Below are 16,386 nucleotides of genomic sequence, written 5' to 3'. Positions count from 1 at the left end.
CTTATGGTCCCGCTGGGCCACTGTGCTTGGTGGGCGGGGCTTCTCATGGGGACTGAGCCAGGGCCACTCCTTGGGGCCACAAGGGCATGGTGGGCTCCCCCCACACCAGGAAAGTGATCACCAGTGGGCTAAAGGACACTCCCTCTTCCTACAGCTGCCCTGGCACATGTCCCCACTTTGGGAGCACTCAAGCCAGGCTGGAAAATGATCATGTGCATGCACAGGGCTGCCGGGGGAGGGTGAGGAGTGCTTACCTATTTCCACCACTTCCCAGAGGGCCAGATAATCCACCCTCAGATGCATAGCTGCACATGTCTTCAGACGTCCTGTTGTGTCATGTGGGTTTCCTCCATTGGTTAGTGATTGTCTATTTAGTTGTAGTTCAAAAGGGGGAGAGACAAAGGGAGCACCTCACTCCACCATGTTGCTGATGTCACCTCCACAGTGTTTTTTTTTTTTATGAGGAAGATTGGCCCTGAGCTAACATCTGCCAATCCTCCTCTTTTTGCTGAGGAAGACTGGCCCTGGGCTAACATCCATGTCCATCTTCCTCCACTTTATATGGGACGCTGCCACAGCATGGCTTGCCGAACAGTGCATTGGTGCGCGCCCGGGATCTAAACCTAAGGGCAGTGGAGCGCGTGCCCTTAACTGCTTGCGCCACTGGGCCGGACCCAACAATGTCTTTTTGTGTGTGTGTTTGTGTGTGTGTGTGTGTGTGTGTGAGGGAGATCAGCCCTGAGCTAACATCCATGCTAATCCTCCTCTTTTTGCTGAGGAAGACCGGCTCTGAGCTAACATCTATTGCTAATCCTCCTCCTTTTTTTCCCCAAAGCCCCAGTAGATAATTGTATATCATAGTTGCACATCCTTCCAGTTGCTGTATGTGGGACGCGGCCTCAGCATAGCCAGAGAAGCGCTGCATCAGTGCGCGCCTGGGATCCGAACCCAGGCCGCCAGCAGCAGAGAGCGCGCACCTAACCACCAAGCCGCCGGGCCGGCCCCCAACAGTGTCTTTTGATGCACAAAATTTTTTAATTTCATGAAGTCCAACTTATCTATTTCTTCTTTTGTTATATTTGCCTTTGGTGTCATATCCAAGAAATCATTGCCAAATCCAATGTTCTGAAGTTTTTGATCTACATTTTCTTCTAAGAGTTTTATAATTTTAGGTCTTACATTTAGTTCTTTGATCCATATTGAGTTAGTTTTTATATATGGCACTACGTAAGAGTCCAATTTCATTCTTTCCCATGTGGATATCCAGTTTTCCCATCATCATTTGTTGAAGTGTTTCCTTTTTCTACTGAATGATCTTGGCACTTATGTCAATAATCATTTGACCATATATGTGAGGGTTTATTTCTAGACTATCTGTGCTATTCCATTGGCTTATATGTCTCTCTTTATGCTAGTACTACATTGTTTGGATTACTGTAGCTATGTAGTAAGTTTTGAAATCAGGAAATGTGAGTCCTCTAGTTTTCTTCTTCTTTCTCATGATTTTTCTGGCTATTTAGGGTCCTTTTAGATTCCATATTCATTGTAGGATGGATTTTTCTATTTCTACACAAATTATTGGGGTTTTGATAGGGATTACACTGAATCTGTAGATTGCTTTGGGCAGTAGTGACATTTTAACAATGTTAAGTCTTCCGATTGGTGAACATGGAATGTGTTTCCATTTATTTGTGTCTTTGGTTTCTTTCATCAATGTTTTATAGTTTGCATTGTACAAGTTTTTCACCTCTTTGCTTAAGTTAAGTATTTTATTCTTTTGGATGCCATTGTAAATAGAATTTTTTTTTACAGTTTCCTTTTCAGATTGTTCATTGTTTGTATATAGAAATGCGACCAATTTTTGTATGTTAACTTTCTAGCCTGTTACTTTGCTGGATTCATTTATTAGTTCTATTAGAATTTTGTGGAATCTTGAGGATTTTCTATATATAAGATCACATTGTCTGCATAGAGACATAAATTTATTTCTTCCTTTCCAATTTGATGCCTTTATTATTTTTTCTTTTTTTAATTGCTCTGGCTAGAACTTCCAGTGTTATGTTGAATAGAAGTTACAAAAGTGAGCATCCTTGTCTTGTTCCTGATCTATGGGAAAACTATTCTGTGTTTCACCATTGAATAAAGTTGGCCCTCCATATCCATGTGTTCTGCATCCATGGATTAAACCAACCAAGAATTGAAAGGCCTATGATGGTTGTGTCTGTACTGAGCATGTACAGACTTGTTTTTCTTTCCCATTATTCCCTAAGCAATACAGTATAACAACTATTTACATAGCATTTAAGTTGTATGAAGTATTATAAGTAATCTAGAGGTGATTTAAAGTATATGAAAGGATGTACATAGGTTATATGCAAATACTGTGCTATTTTATATATGGGAGTTGAGTATTCATGCATTTTGTTATTCACAGTAGTCCTGGACCAAATTTCCCTTGAATACCAAGGGTCAGTTGTATAATATTCACTGGGGGTTTCTTATAAGTGTCTTTTAGTATATTAGGTAGTTTCCTTCTATCCCTAGTTTTTTAGTGTTTTTATCATGTTCCATACACAAATATAAAAATTAATTTCCTGAGTGTGGAACATAAATACTAGCATATCTCCCAGGTTAGTAATGCATGATTTTGTCATGTTCTTTTTTCCTTTTTTTGGTAGTCACAGAAATCACATGGAACCATGGAATAATATACAAATTTCAGAATTTCTTCTTCTTGGATTTTCAAAGGGCAAAGAATTGCAACCCTTCCTCTTTGGGCTATTCCTGTCCATTTACTTGGTCTCCATACTCATGAATCTGCTGAACATTCTGGCTGTCAGCTCTGACTCCAACCTTCACACCCCCCAGGTACATCTTCCTCTCCAAGTTTTCTATTGTAGACAGCTGTTTTACATCCACCATTGTCCCAAAGATGCTGGTGAATATACAGAGACAGAGAAAAGTCATAACTTCTGCATCATGCAGATGTACTTTTTCATACTTTTTGTAGGATTGGACAGCATCCTCCCTCCTGACCATGATGGCCTATGACCAGTGTGTGACTATCTGTCACCCCACACAGTACATAGTCATCATGAACCACCGGCTCTGTGGACTACTGGTTCTGGTAATTTGGATTATCAGTGTCCTGCCTTCCATGTTACACTGCTTAATGAAGTTGCAGCTCTCCTTCAGCAGAGACTTGAAAATTCCCCACTTTGTCTGTGAAGTTAATCAGGTGGTCTTACTTGCCTGTTCTGACACCTTTCTTAATAATATGGTGATATATTTTGCAGCTGTCCTTCTGGATAGTTGTTCCCTGGCTGGTCTCCTTTACTCATACTCTAAGATAGTTTCCACCGTATGTGGAATCTCATCAGCTCAGGGGAAGTATAAATCATTTTCCACCTATGCATCTCATCTCTCAGTTGTCTCCTTATTTTGCTGTGTGAGCCTGGGAGTGTATCTTAGCTTAGTTGCTACCCATAGCTCATACTCAAGTGAAACAACCTCAGTGATGTACACTGTGGTCACACCCATGCTGAACCCATTCATCTACAGTCTGAGGAACAGAGGCATAAGAAGGGCTCTGAATGTATTCTTCAGAGGAAAGCCATAAAGGGGCCATTTTTAAAGAAGTGCCTGTGATTATAGGGCTCAATGCCTAGTAGCCAGAAATTGTGATTCTTTAATCAGATTATGAAAGAATAACTTAACCCTTCTATTTATATGCTGGAATTTCAATTTTTAAAATTTTAACTGCTCTATTGAATTTAAATAACTCCCTTTATTAAAATGTCTGTACTTTCTGATATCCAACAATTTTTCCTTTGGTTGTTTTCCTAATTTCTCACAGTTATTCCCAACCTTGGATCAGAAACAATTTGGAGATTCCCATTTGCTTTGTATAGTGATGAGTCGTACTAGTTTTATGGAATAAACAACATCTCACAACTCAGGATATTTATATAATTTTTATTTTTAAATTTTTTATGATGTATTAATAGTTTATAACATTGTGAAATTTTGGTTGTACATTATTGTTTGTCAGTCACCATATAAAGGCCTCCCTTCACCCCTTGTGCCCACCCTCCAACCCCCTTGCCCCTGGTAACCACCATACAGTTCCCTCTGTCCGTTTGTTGGTTTATATTCCACATGTGAGTGAAATCATGCAATTTTTGTCTTTCTCTCTCTGGCTTATTTCACTTAACATAATACCCTCCAGGTCCATCCATGTTGTTGCAAATGGGACGATTTTGTCTTTTTTATGGCTGAGTAGTATTCCATTGTGTATATATATACCACATCTTCCTGATCCAATCGTCAGTTGAGGGGCACTTGGATTGCTTCCACTTCTTGGCTATAGTGAATAATGCTGCAATGAACATAGGGGTGCATAAGCTTCTTTGGATTGTTGATTTCAGGTTCGTTGGATAGATTCCCAGTCTATGGGATAGCTGGCTCATAGGGTATTTCTATTTTTCCTTCTTAATATTGTCCTTGTCTGGCTTTGGTATCAGGGTGATGTTGGTTAGGAAGTGTTCCCTTTTCCTCTATTTTTTCGAATAGTTTGAGAAGGATAGCTATTAAATCTTCTTTGAATGTTTGATAGAATTCTCTGGAGAAGCCTTCTGGTCCTGGACTTTTATTTTTTGGGTGGCTTTTGATTACTGTTTCAATTTCTTTACTTGTGATTGGTCTATTCAGTTTCTCTATTTCTTCTTGGTTCAGTTTTGGGAGGTTGTATGAGTCTAAGAATTTATCCATTTCTTCTAGATTGTCCAATTTGTTGGAATATAGTTTTTCACAGTATTCTCTTCTAATCCTTTGTATTTCTGTGATATCCATTGTAATTTCTCCTCTTTCATTTCTAATTTTATTTATTTGAGCCTTCTCTCTTTTTTTCTTAGTGAGTATGGCTAAGGGTTTGTCAATTTTGTTTATCTTCTCAAAGTACCAACTCTTTGTTTCATTGACCCTTTCCACTGTTTTTTCAGTTTCAATTTCACTTATTTCTGCTCTAATTTTCATTATTTATCTCCTTCTGCTGACTTTGGGATTTGTTTGTTCTTCTTTTTCTAGTTCAGTTAGGCATAGTTTAACGTTGTTTATTTGGGATTTCTCTTGTTTGTTGAGGTGGGCCTGTATTGCTCTGAGTTTCCCTCTCAGGACTGATTTTGCTGCATCCTATATGAGTTGGTGTGGCATGTTTTCATTTTCATTGGTCTCTGGATTTTTTTATTTCTCCTTTAATTTCATTGATGATCCATTGGTTGTTCAGTAGCACATTGTTTAATCTCCCCATCTTTGTCAATTTCCTAGTTATTTTCTTGTGGTTGATTTCTAGTTTCATAGCATTATGGTCAGAAAAGATACTTGTTATGATTTAAATCTTCTTAAATTTATAGAGGGTTGCTTTGCTTCCCAACATATGATCTATCCTTGAGAATGTTCCATGCATGCTTGAGAAGAATATATAGTCAGCTCTTTTTGGATGGAGTGCTCTGTGTATGTCTATTAAGTCCATCTCATCTAGTTTTTCATTTGTGTCCACTATTTCCTTGTTGACTTTTTGTCTGGATGATCTAACCAATGATGAAAGTGGGTTATTAAGATCTCCTACTATTATTGTATTGTTGTTAACATCTCCTTTTAGGTTTGTTAGTAGTTGCTTTATGTACTTTGGTGCTCCTATGTTGGGTGCATATATATTTACAATTTTTGTGTCATCTTGGTGGAGTTTCCCCTTTATCATTATATATTGCCCCCCTTTGTCTCTCATCACCCATTTTATCTTTTTTTTTAAACAAATGTATTTTGATCTTGAAGAAAGTGTTTTTTTTTTAAATTTTATTTCTTTCTTTATATTTTCCCCCAAAGCCCCAGTAGATAGTTGTATGTCATAGTTGCACATCCTTCTAGTTGCTGTATGTGGGATGCAGCCTCAGCATGGCCAAAGAAGTGGTACATCGGTGTGCGCCCGGGATCCGAACCCGGGCCGCCAGCAGTGGAGTGCGTGCACTTAACCACTAAGCCATGGGGCCAGCCCCACCCATTTTATCTTGAAGTCTACTTAATCTGATATAAGTATGATAAGTATGGCAACATCTGTTTTCTTTTGTTTGCCATTAGCTTGCAGTATTGTCTTCCATCCTTTCACTCTGAGCCTCTGTTTGTCTTTAGAGTTGAGATGTGTTTCCTGGAGGCAGCATATTGTTGGGTCTTGCATTTAATCCATCTTGCCACTCTGTGTCTTTTGATTGGAGAATTCAATCCATTTACATTTAGAGTGATTATTCATATATGAGGGCTTAATATTGCTATTTTATCACTTATTTTCTGGTTCTTTTGCATTTCCTTTGTTTCTCATCTTGTGTGTTTTGGACTACCAATTCAGTTTGGTATTTCTATATGATGACTCTTAGTTTTCTCTTTATTTATCATATGTGGTTCTGTTCTGATTATTTGTTTAGTGGTTACCTTGATGTTTGTATAAAAGATCTCATGGAAGAGATAGTCCACTATCTGATGACCTCTTATTTCCTTAGACTAAGTTGATTTGATCCCTTTCCTCTTCCCCTTCTAAGTTGTTATTGTCACAGCTTATTCCATCTTGTGTGTGGGTGTGTGTTTAAAGTGATGAAGTTATATTTATTTATTTTTTTGTTTTCCTTTATCTTTGATTGTGGAATTTAAGTGTTTGCTGGTTTATTTTCATAGAGAGCTACTATTTTTCTGATTTTGTCTACCTATTTTTCTCCTTGCTTGAAGATTTGTGTCCCCTTTCTCTTTTTTTTTCCTCAAGCATGAGGCCCTTCTTGAGCATTTCTTGTAGTGGGGGTCTCGTGGCCATGTACTCCCTTAGTTTTTGTTCATCTGGGAAAGTTATTATTTCTCCATCATATTTGAAGGATATTTTTGCTGGATAGAGCATTCTTGGTTGAAAGTTTTTGTCTTTCAGAATTTTATGTATATCATTCCAGTCTCTCCTAGCCTGTAAAGTTTCTGTTGATAAATCTGCTGAAAGCCTGATGAGAATTCCTTTGTGCATTATTTTTTGTTTTTGTCTAGCTGCCCTTAATATTGTTTCTTTGTCGTTGACTTTTGCCAGCTTTACTACTATATTCCTTGGAGAGGGCCTTTTCCTGTTGATATATTTAGGTGATCTATTGGCTTCCTGTACTGATATTTCCAGCTCCTTCTCCAGATTTGGGAAGTTCTCAGCTATTATTTCCTTGAATAAGCTCTCTGTTCCTTTTCCCCCTCTCATTCCTTGGGAATTCCTATAACCCTTATGTTACATTTCCTAATTGAGTTGGATATTTCTCTGAGAATTTCTTCGTTTCTTTTTAGTCTTAGTTCTCTCTCCTCCTCCATCTGGAGCATATATGCATTCCTAGCCTCAATAATGCTAATTCTTTCCTCCGTATTGTCAGCTCTGTTCTTTAAAGATTCCAGATTTTCCTTTGTCGCTCCCATTGTGTTTTTCATCTCCAAGAATACTGGTTAGTTTTTCTTTATGGTTTCAATCTCTTTTGTGAAGAAATTCCTGATCTAGTTGAATTGTTTATCTGTGTTGTCTTGTAATTCATTGAGCTTTTTTATGTTAGCTGTTTTGAATTCTTTGTCATTTAGGTTATAAATTTCTGTGCCTACAGGGTTCATTTCTGGGTGCTTGTCATTCTCTTCTGGTCTGGAGATTTAATGTGTTTTTGCATTGTGCCTGCTGAATTTGATTTGTTTTTCCTCATCCTAACGATATCTGGTTGCAGTTTCCACCTGCTGCCACTGGGTGGGAATCAAGGGCTGTGTATTCTGAGCCCCCTGTGATCCATGAGCCAAGAGCTCTGACCAACCAGCTGAGCTGGAGTGCCAGGTGTGCAGTGGGGAGGGGCTCTCTCTTTTGCTTGCTCAATCCCAGGTGGCTTCTCACTCTTCCCTCACTACCTGTTCTCCTGGGGTGCTCAGATGTTGACAGCACCCTTCCAAGAGTTCAGAATCCTCTATATGGGATTTTCCCACAGGCTGTGAGAAAGCTTGGAAAGAGATAGTTTTCCCCACAGAGGGCCACCCCTCCCCCCTCTCTGGGAGCCACACGGACCTGAAGATGGGGAGGGGCAGGATTTCTCCTTACCTCTGCCCATTTCCTCTGGGGGCTCCAGCACGTCCACTCTCAGATGTGCGGCTGCTTGTGTCTCTCAGATGTTCCCTTGTGTTGTGTGAGTGTCCTTCATTGGAGTGTGAATGTCCTTTTTGTTATAACTTATCTGGGGTAGAGTTTATGGGAAAGCTCACTCTGCCATGATGCTGACCTCCTATATAATTTTATTGTAGAAGAAATTCTTAGAACACAGTTTTTTCACTTTTATGTCTGTCATTGCTTTGCATATCACTACCTTAATTGCTCTTCCTGGTAATGTAGGATTTAACATAATAGTTTGTTTTGTAGCTGGTCATGAGATTTTATTATTCTCATTAGGATCCTATTGTTTTATCAACTAAGCATCAACAGTATCCCTGGCACAGAATAGTAAGGCAAAAATTGCTTATCAAAAACATGCTCTAGGGAGACTTCATCATGTTGGTAGCATGAGGGGATCCCTCTGTCTTTCCCCCTTCAATCTACTATGATTAAAACAGCCATAACCCAACAAATAGTACATTTAACAAACATGCCAGGATGCTGGAGAGATCCACATATCAGTACATATGAAGGTGGGTGGATTAGAGCACATAGAGGAGGCTAAACACGGGAACAGCAGAGCTGGTGCCTGGGATCCTGCATCTCAGCTGCAGTGGCTGAGCCAGTCACCCCCAGTCCCAGAGAACACTGTGGGCAGCATTGGAGTCACATGAGTGACTCTGTGTCCTGGTTGCAGCAGTGCCTGCAGATTGAAAGAAAATGTGGAGCTCTGCAGTCCCAGTCCCCTTGATGCATCTTAGGGCCTGGTAGCAGAAATGGAGACATGCACACAGCCCTAGCCTCCCAACTGCAGTGGTGCCTGCAGCCAGAAGGAAATGGGCAACAGTGGTGGTGGAGTCCCATGAAACTGGCTCCCTGCTCACCATCCCCTTTTCCCTGCCATGACAGTGGTGCTTCTGACCCAGGTGATCCTGGATGTGGTGGAGGTGTCATTTATCACTGCACCTCTAGTTGTGAAGCCAGTGACTAAAGCAACACCAGCAACAGCAAGCCTCCCAAGAGGCACAGGCTGTGATAAGGAGAGTGCCACCAACACCCTTAGTAGAGGTCTTGGAGGGTGGAAAGTGTTTATTCTCAAATATGGCCAGAAGCAGCTCAGGTAAGAGAAACCAAAGACTGGTGCTATAGTGCCACCTACTGAAAAACAAAAGAAAGACTTGTGATCTCCAATTCATTGAATAGTTAGGATCAAAACAAAGCCTTACCTAAATAAGAAAAGTGTTTCTTAGGACAAATGCACTGGCAGAGGAATAACTCATCAGGCACTACAAAAAGCCACAGTAACACAGCATTACAAATATAAAATAACAATTCTCCAGAAACCAAGCATAAAGTCATGGAAGAATGTGATCTAACTGATAAATAATTCAAAAAGCTGTCATAAAGACACAACAAGCTACAAGAAAACTCAGAAAAGCAGTTCAACAAGCTCAGGAATAAAATTAATGAACAAAAGAAATAATTTACCAAAGAGATTGAAACTCTAAAGAAGAAACAAACGGAAATTCTAGAGGTGAAGAACTCAATAAATGAGAGGAAGATTGCATTATAAAGCATTGGATATAGAGCAGACCATATGGAAGAGAAAATTAGTGAGCTTGAAGATATAAACCTAGAAATGATGCAGGTGGAAGAGGAGAAAGAACAAAGATTTAAAAAAAAATGTAGAAATTCTTTGAGAAATATCTGACTCTACTAGAAATGGCAACATAAAGGTGCTGAGTATCCCAGAAGGAGAAGAGAGAGAAAAGGAAACAGAGAGCATATTTAATGAAACAATAGCTGAGAACTTTCCAAACCTGGCGAAGGAACTGGATATACAAATCCAGAAAACTAATAGAATATCCAATTATCTCAATGCAAAAAGACCTTCTCCAAGACATATTAAATTAAAACTATCAAAAATCAATGATGAAGAATGAATATTAAAGGCAACCAAGGGAAAAAAACCAAATAACCTACAAGGGAACCCCCATTAGGCTATAAGCAGATTTCTCAGCAGAAAATCTACAGGTCAGGAGAGAGTGCAATGATATATTCAAAATTTTGAAAGGTAAAGACTGTCATACAAGAATACTCTACCTGAAAAGTTATCCTTTAGATATGAAAGAGAAATTAAGGCTTCCCTAGACAAACAAAAGCTGAGGGAGTTCTTCACCACTAGACATGCCTTAAAAGAAATCTTGAAAAGAGCTCTGCTACTTGAAAAAAAAGGCAAAGGTATACAAAATTTTGAGCCACATGATAAATACGTAGACAAAATCAGAAAATTGCAACTCTACATCAGAAAAGGTTAGTTAATTATAACATAAAAGTTAAAGGGAAAAGAGGAATTAAAAATAAATACAACTACTTCAATTTGGTAATGAACTCACAATATAAAAAGGAACAATTTGTGACAATAATTGCATTGAAAAGGAAGAGGAAAAGGATGGAACCTGCATAGGCAAATGAAGATAAGATGCTGTCAGCAGAAAAAGGACTATCTTATCTATGAGAACTTTTACACGAATGTCATGAAAAACACAAAAAAATTCATAACAGACACAAAACATAAAAAAAGAGGAAACCGAGAAATAAATCAGAGAAAACCACCAAATTGAAATGGCAGACAGAAACACAAGGAACAAGAAACAATGGAAATATAGTGCAGCCAGAAAACAACAGATAAAATGGCAACATTAAGTCCTCTTATATCAATAATCATGCTATATCTAAATGAATTGAATTCACCAATCAAAAGACACAGAGTGGCTGGATGGATTTAAAGACAAGATCAAACAATATGCTGCCTTCAGGAGACCCATCTCAGCTCTAAATACAAACATAGCTCAAAGTGAAGGGACGGAAGTTGATACTCTCAAAAGAAAGCTGGTGTAGCTATACTTATATCAGTCAAAATAGACTTTAAGACAAAAAAGATAGCAAGAGACAAAGATGGACATTATATTATGATAAAGGGGACATTCCACCAAGAGCACATAACATTTAGTAATATATATGTACCTAACATAGGAGCACCAAAATATGTAAAGCAAGTATTAAGACACCTAAAGGGATAAATTGGCAGCAGCCAATTTATCCAATAGTAGGAGACTTTAACACCCCAATTACATCAATAGATAGATCATCCAGACAGAGAGTCAACAAGAAAACATTGGCCTTAAATGAAACATTAGACCAGATGAACTTAATAGATATATACAGAATATTCCATCCAAAGGCAGCAGAATACACGTTCTTTTCAACAGCACATGGAACATTCTCAAAGACAGATCATATGTTGGGGAAAAAAACAAGTCTCAATAAATTTAAGAGGATTGAAGCCATATCAAGCAGCTTTTTTTTTGACTACAATGGTATGAAACTGGAAATCAACTATAAGAAGAAAGTTAGAAAAGTCACAAATATGTGGAGTCTAAACAATATGCTACTGAACAACTATTGGATCAATGAAGACATCAAAAGAGAAATGAAAAAATACCTGGAGACAAATGAAAATGAAAACACTACATACCAAAACTTATGAGATGCAGCAAAAGAGGTATTAAGAGAGACGTATAGCAATACAGGCCTACCTCACAAAACCAAAAAAAATCTTAAACAGAACACTATGCTTCAAGAACTAGAAAAAGAAGAACAAACAACGCTCAAAGTCAGCAGAAGGAAGGGAATAATAAAAATCAGAGCAGAAATAAATGCAATAGAGACTAAAAAGACAATAGAGAGGATCAGTGAAACTAAGAGCTGGTTCTTTGAAAAGATAAACAAAATTGACAAACCATCAGCTAAATTTACTAAGAAAAAAGAGAGAAGGCTCAAATAAATAAAATTAGTAATGAAAGAGGAGAAATTATAGCAGATACCACAGAAATATGAATTATTATAAGAAAATACCATGAAAAATATATGCCAACAAATTGGATAACTTAGAAAAAATGGATAAATTCTTAAAATTATACAATGTTCCAAAACTGAGTCAAGGAGAAATAGAGAATCTGAATAGACCAATCACTAGTAAGGATATTGAAACAACTATCAAAAACCTTTTAAAAAACAAAAGTCCAGTACCAGATAGCTTCTCTGGTGAATTATACAAAACATTCAACGAAGATGTAATACATATCTTTCTCAAACCCTTTCAAAAAACTGAAAAGAAGAGAATGCTTCCTAAGTCATTTCATGAGGCCAACATCACCCTGATACCAAAATCACACAAGGACAACACAAAAAAAGAAAATTACAGGCCAATATTGCTGAGGAACATAAATGCAAAAATCCTCAAGAAAATATTAGCAAATCATATAAAACAATGCATTAAAAGGACCATGCACCACGATTAAGTGGAACTTATTCCAGGGATACAGGGATGGTTCAGTATTTACAAATTAATCAATGTGATATACCACATTAATACTCAAAGGTAAAATACTTAAAGCTATTCCTATGAGAAGAGGAACAAGACAAGGATACCCAATCTTGCCTCTTTAATTCAACATAGTACTGGAAGTTTTAGCCAGAGCAATTAGGCAAGAAAAAGTAATAAAAGGCATCCAAATTGGAAATGAAGTAAAACTGTCACTATTTGTGGATGACATGAGTCTATATACAGAAAACCTCAAAGAATCCACCAAAAACCTATTAGAAATAAATACACTAAAGTTGCAGGGTACAAAAATCAACATACAAAAATCAGTTGCATTTCTATACACTAATAAAGAACTAGCAGAAAGAGAAATCAAGAATACAATCCCATTTACATTTGCAACAAAAAGAATAAAATACCTAGGAATAAATTTAGTTAAGGAGGTGAAAGAATTGTACTCTGAAAACTATAAGGCATTGATGAAAAAAACTGAAGATGACAAATAAATGGAAGGATATTTCAAGTTCATGGTTTGGAAGAACTGATATTGTTAAAATGTCCATACTACACAAAAGCAATATACAGATTCATTGCAATCTCTATCAAAATTACAATAGCGTTTTTCACAGAAAAAGAGCAAACAATCCTAAAATTTGTATAGAACAACAAAAGACCGCAAATAGTCATAGCAATCTTGAGAAAGAAGAATAAAGCTGGAGGCATCACACTCCCTGATTTCAAACTATATTACAACACTATAGTAATCAAAAGAGTATGGTATTTGCATAAAAAGATACATAGATCAATAGAACAGAATAGAGAGCCCACAAACAACCCACACATATATGGTTAATTAATTTATGAAAAGGGAGACAAGAATATACAATGGGGTGAGGGCAGTCTCTTCAATAAATTGTGTTGGGAAAACTGCACAGCCACATGCAAAAGAATGAAAGTAGACCTCTATCTTGCACCATACATAAACACTAAGTCTAAATGGATTAAAGACTTGAACATAAGACCTGAAACCCTAAAACTAGAAGAAAACATAGGCAGTAAGCTCCTTGACATTGGTCTGGGTGATGGTTTTTGGATTTGACACCAAAAGCAAAGACAATGAAAGCAAAAAAATAAAATAAAATAAAATAAAATAAACAGGGTCTACATTTGCACAGCAAGGGAAACTGACAACAGAATGAAAAGGCAACCTATTGAATGGGAGAAAACATTTGCAAATCGTATGTCTGGTAAGGAGTTAATATCCAAAATATATAAAGGACTCATACAACTCAATAGCAAAAACACAAAGAATCCAATTAAAAAATAGAGGATCTGAGTAGACATTTTTACAGACATACAGATGGCCAACAGGTACATGAAAAAATGCTGTACATCACTAATCATCAGGGAAATGCACGTCAAAACCACAGTGAGATATCAACTCACACCTTTTAGAATGACTATAATCAAAAAAACATGAAATAACAGGTGTTGGTAAGGATGTTGAGGAAAAGGAACACTTGTGCACTCTTGGTGGGAATGTAAATTGGTCTAGCCACTATGAAAGACAGAATAGAGGTTACCCAAAAAATTAAAAATAGAACTACCATATGATCCACCAATTCCACTTCTTGGTATTTATTTAAAGGAAAAAATCTTAATTTGAAAAGATATATGCATCCCTATGTTCATTGCAGCATTATTTACAATAGCCAAGCCATGGAAACAAAGTAAATATCCATCAATGGATGAATGGATAAAGAAAATGTGGTATATATATTCACAGACAATTGAATGTAATTCATCCATTAAAAAATGGAATCTTGCTATTTGCAACAGTATAGATGGACCTTGACGGTATTGTGCTAAGTAAAATAAGTTAGAGAGAAAAAGATAAATATTGTATGATCTCACTTATAATATGGAATCTGAAAAAAAAAACCAAAAACTAAGTTCATGGATATAGAGAATATATTGGTGATTGCCTGAGGTGAGGAGTGGGCAAAATGGGTGTATGGAGTCCAAAGGGACAAATTTCCAGTTATAAAATGAACAAGTCATTGGGATGTAATGGACAGCATGGTGAGTATAGTTAATAAAACTGTATTGCATATTTGAAAGTAGTTAGGAGAGGGGAATCTTGAAAATTCTCATCACAAGAAAAAAAATTTTGGAACTATGTATGGTGATGGATGTTAACTGGGCTTGTGGTTATCATTTTGCAATATATACAAATATTGAATCATTACTTTGTTCACCTGAAACTAATATAATGTTATATCAACTATACTATAATAAAAAATAAAGAACCACAAGGGTTGATGCAGACACAACATTGGCTATGGTTGGAGTAACAAGTAGTATGGGCTTAGGTGAGTGCCTCAGGCATTCCTAGTCTATAGTATCACTATCAATCTGTTGATACAGATTGTGCTTTTGAACAGATGTCATTTTGTTGAGACCAAATGAAACAATGATAAAATCCTTAACAGTAGTTAAAGTAGTGATGTAAAAAAGAATAATGGGGGGCCAGCCTAGTGGCATAGTAGTTAAGTTCACATGCTCCGTTTTGGCCACCTGGGTTTCACAGGTGTGGAACCCCTGGTGTAGTCCTATGCACCACTTATCAAGCCATGCTGTGGCAGGTGTCCCATATATTAAAAAAAGTAGAGGAATATGGGCACGGATGTTAGCCCAGGGCCAATCTTCCTCAGCAAAAAGAGGAGGATTGGCAACAGATGTTAGCTCAGGGCTAATCTTCCTCACCAAAAATAAATAAATAAATAAATAAATAAATAAATAAATAAATAAATAAATAAATAAATAAATAAAAAGAATAATGGATCCAAAGTAAAAATTGTGGTTTCATATTTTTTTTCTCATCAATGACAATTTTTTATTAATCCTGGAATTTTTACAGTCAAAACCTCACAATCTCTGACAACAAATGTTTGTAGCTAGATAATCACTGGCTATCATGCCTTCCTTATAAAATTTTTTCCCAAAATTATCAGTATTTTTGAAGATTAATCTTTTATTAGAATTTAAGTTCTGAAGTCTTAATTTTCTTTCTGTTAGTAAACTTTCTTATACTTCCAACAAATCTGGAATTAGTAAAATGTAAGTAGTAGGATGAAGTAGTCTATTTACTTCATTATCAATTTGATTTCTTATTAAATTGAGTGCTGAAAATTCAGTAGAATTCATCAAAATTGTAGAACAGATTAACTTTGTCCTTCTACCTATAATTTATTTGCATCACCTTCTCCATAAATCCATCTTAATCAATGTCCCGTTTTCACAAATCCTTGTTCTACCTCAATGCCTTTGAAGATAGATTTGCTTGAGTTTCATATTTTTTTATAAAATGAAATTATATAAATAGCAGTAGAAGCCAAATGTAGCTTTATCCATATAAGTAATACAACTCATGATTACTCTTTCAGGAAAACTAGGAAAGAATTACATGGCATGATACGTCATTTAAGAAGAAATCATTTTTAAGAAATCCAAGTTGTCCCATGAAAGATATAGAAATTGCCAAATATTTTTGATCCAAATTTGGGAAATACTTTAGGAGTGTATGAAAACAGAAAACAGGAATAATGGTCTATATGTCAGACAGAATAGAAAGCTTAATAAAGTGAGTCACCAAAATTGTATAGAGAAGTTGAATTCAAAGAAATGGAATCCCAGGAAATAAATAGAAGAAGCAAGTTCTATTTCAAAATGATCAAAGAATCACAATTTCTCGTTCCGAGGCTTTGAGCCATGCAATCAAGGGCACTTATTCAGCCTCAGGACAATTGGCTTT

The 16,386-nt window shown here is 36.8% G+C and overlaps 1 pseudogene; it reads left to right on the top strand.

The window, feature by feature from the left end:
• The first annotated feature begins 2,691 nt into the window (after positions 1-2,691).
• Positions 2,692-3,619, top strand: LOC101397230 (olfactory receptor-like protein OLF4; annotated as a pseudogene).
• Positions 3,620-16,386: the final 12,767 nt, after the last annotated feature.

Source organism: Ceratotherium simum, chromosome 18 (assembly GCF_057802395.1).
Source record: "Ceratotherium simum simum isolate JZ-2026a chromosome 18, ASM5780239v1, whole genome shotgun sequence".
NCBI classification, from domain to species: Eukaryota; Metazoa; Chordata; class Mammalia; order Perissodactyla; family Rhinocerotidae; genus Ceratotherium; species Ceratotherium simum.
This window is presented reverse-complemented; position numbering and strand designations above follow the sequence as displayed.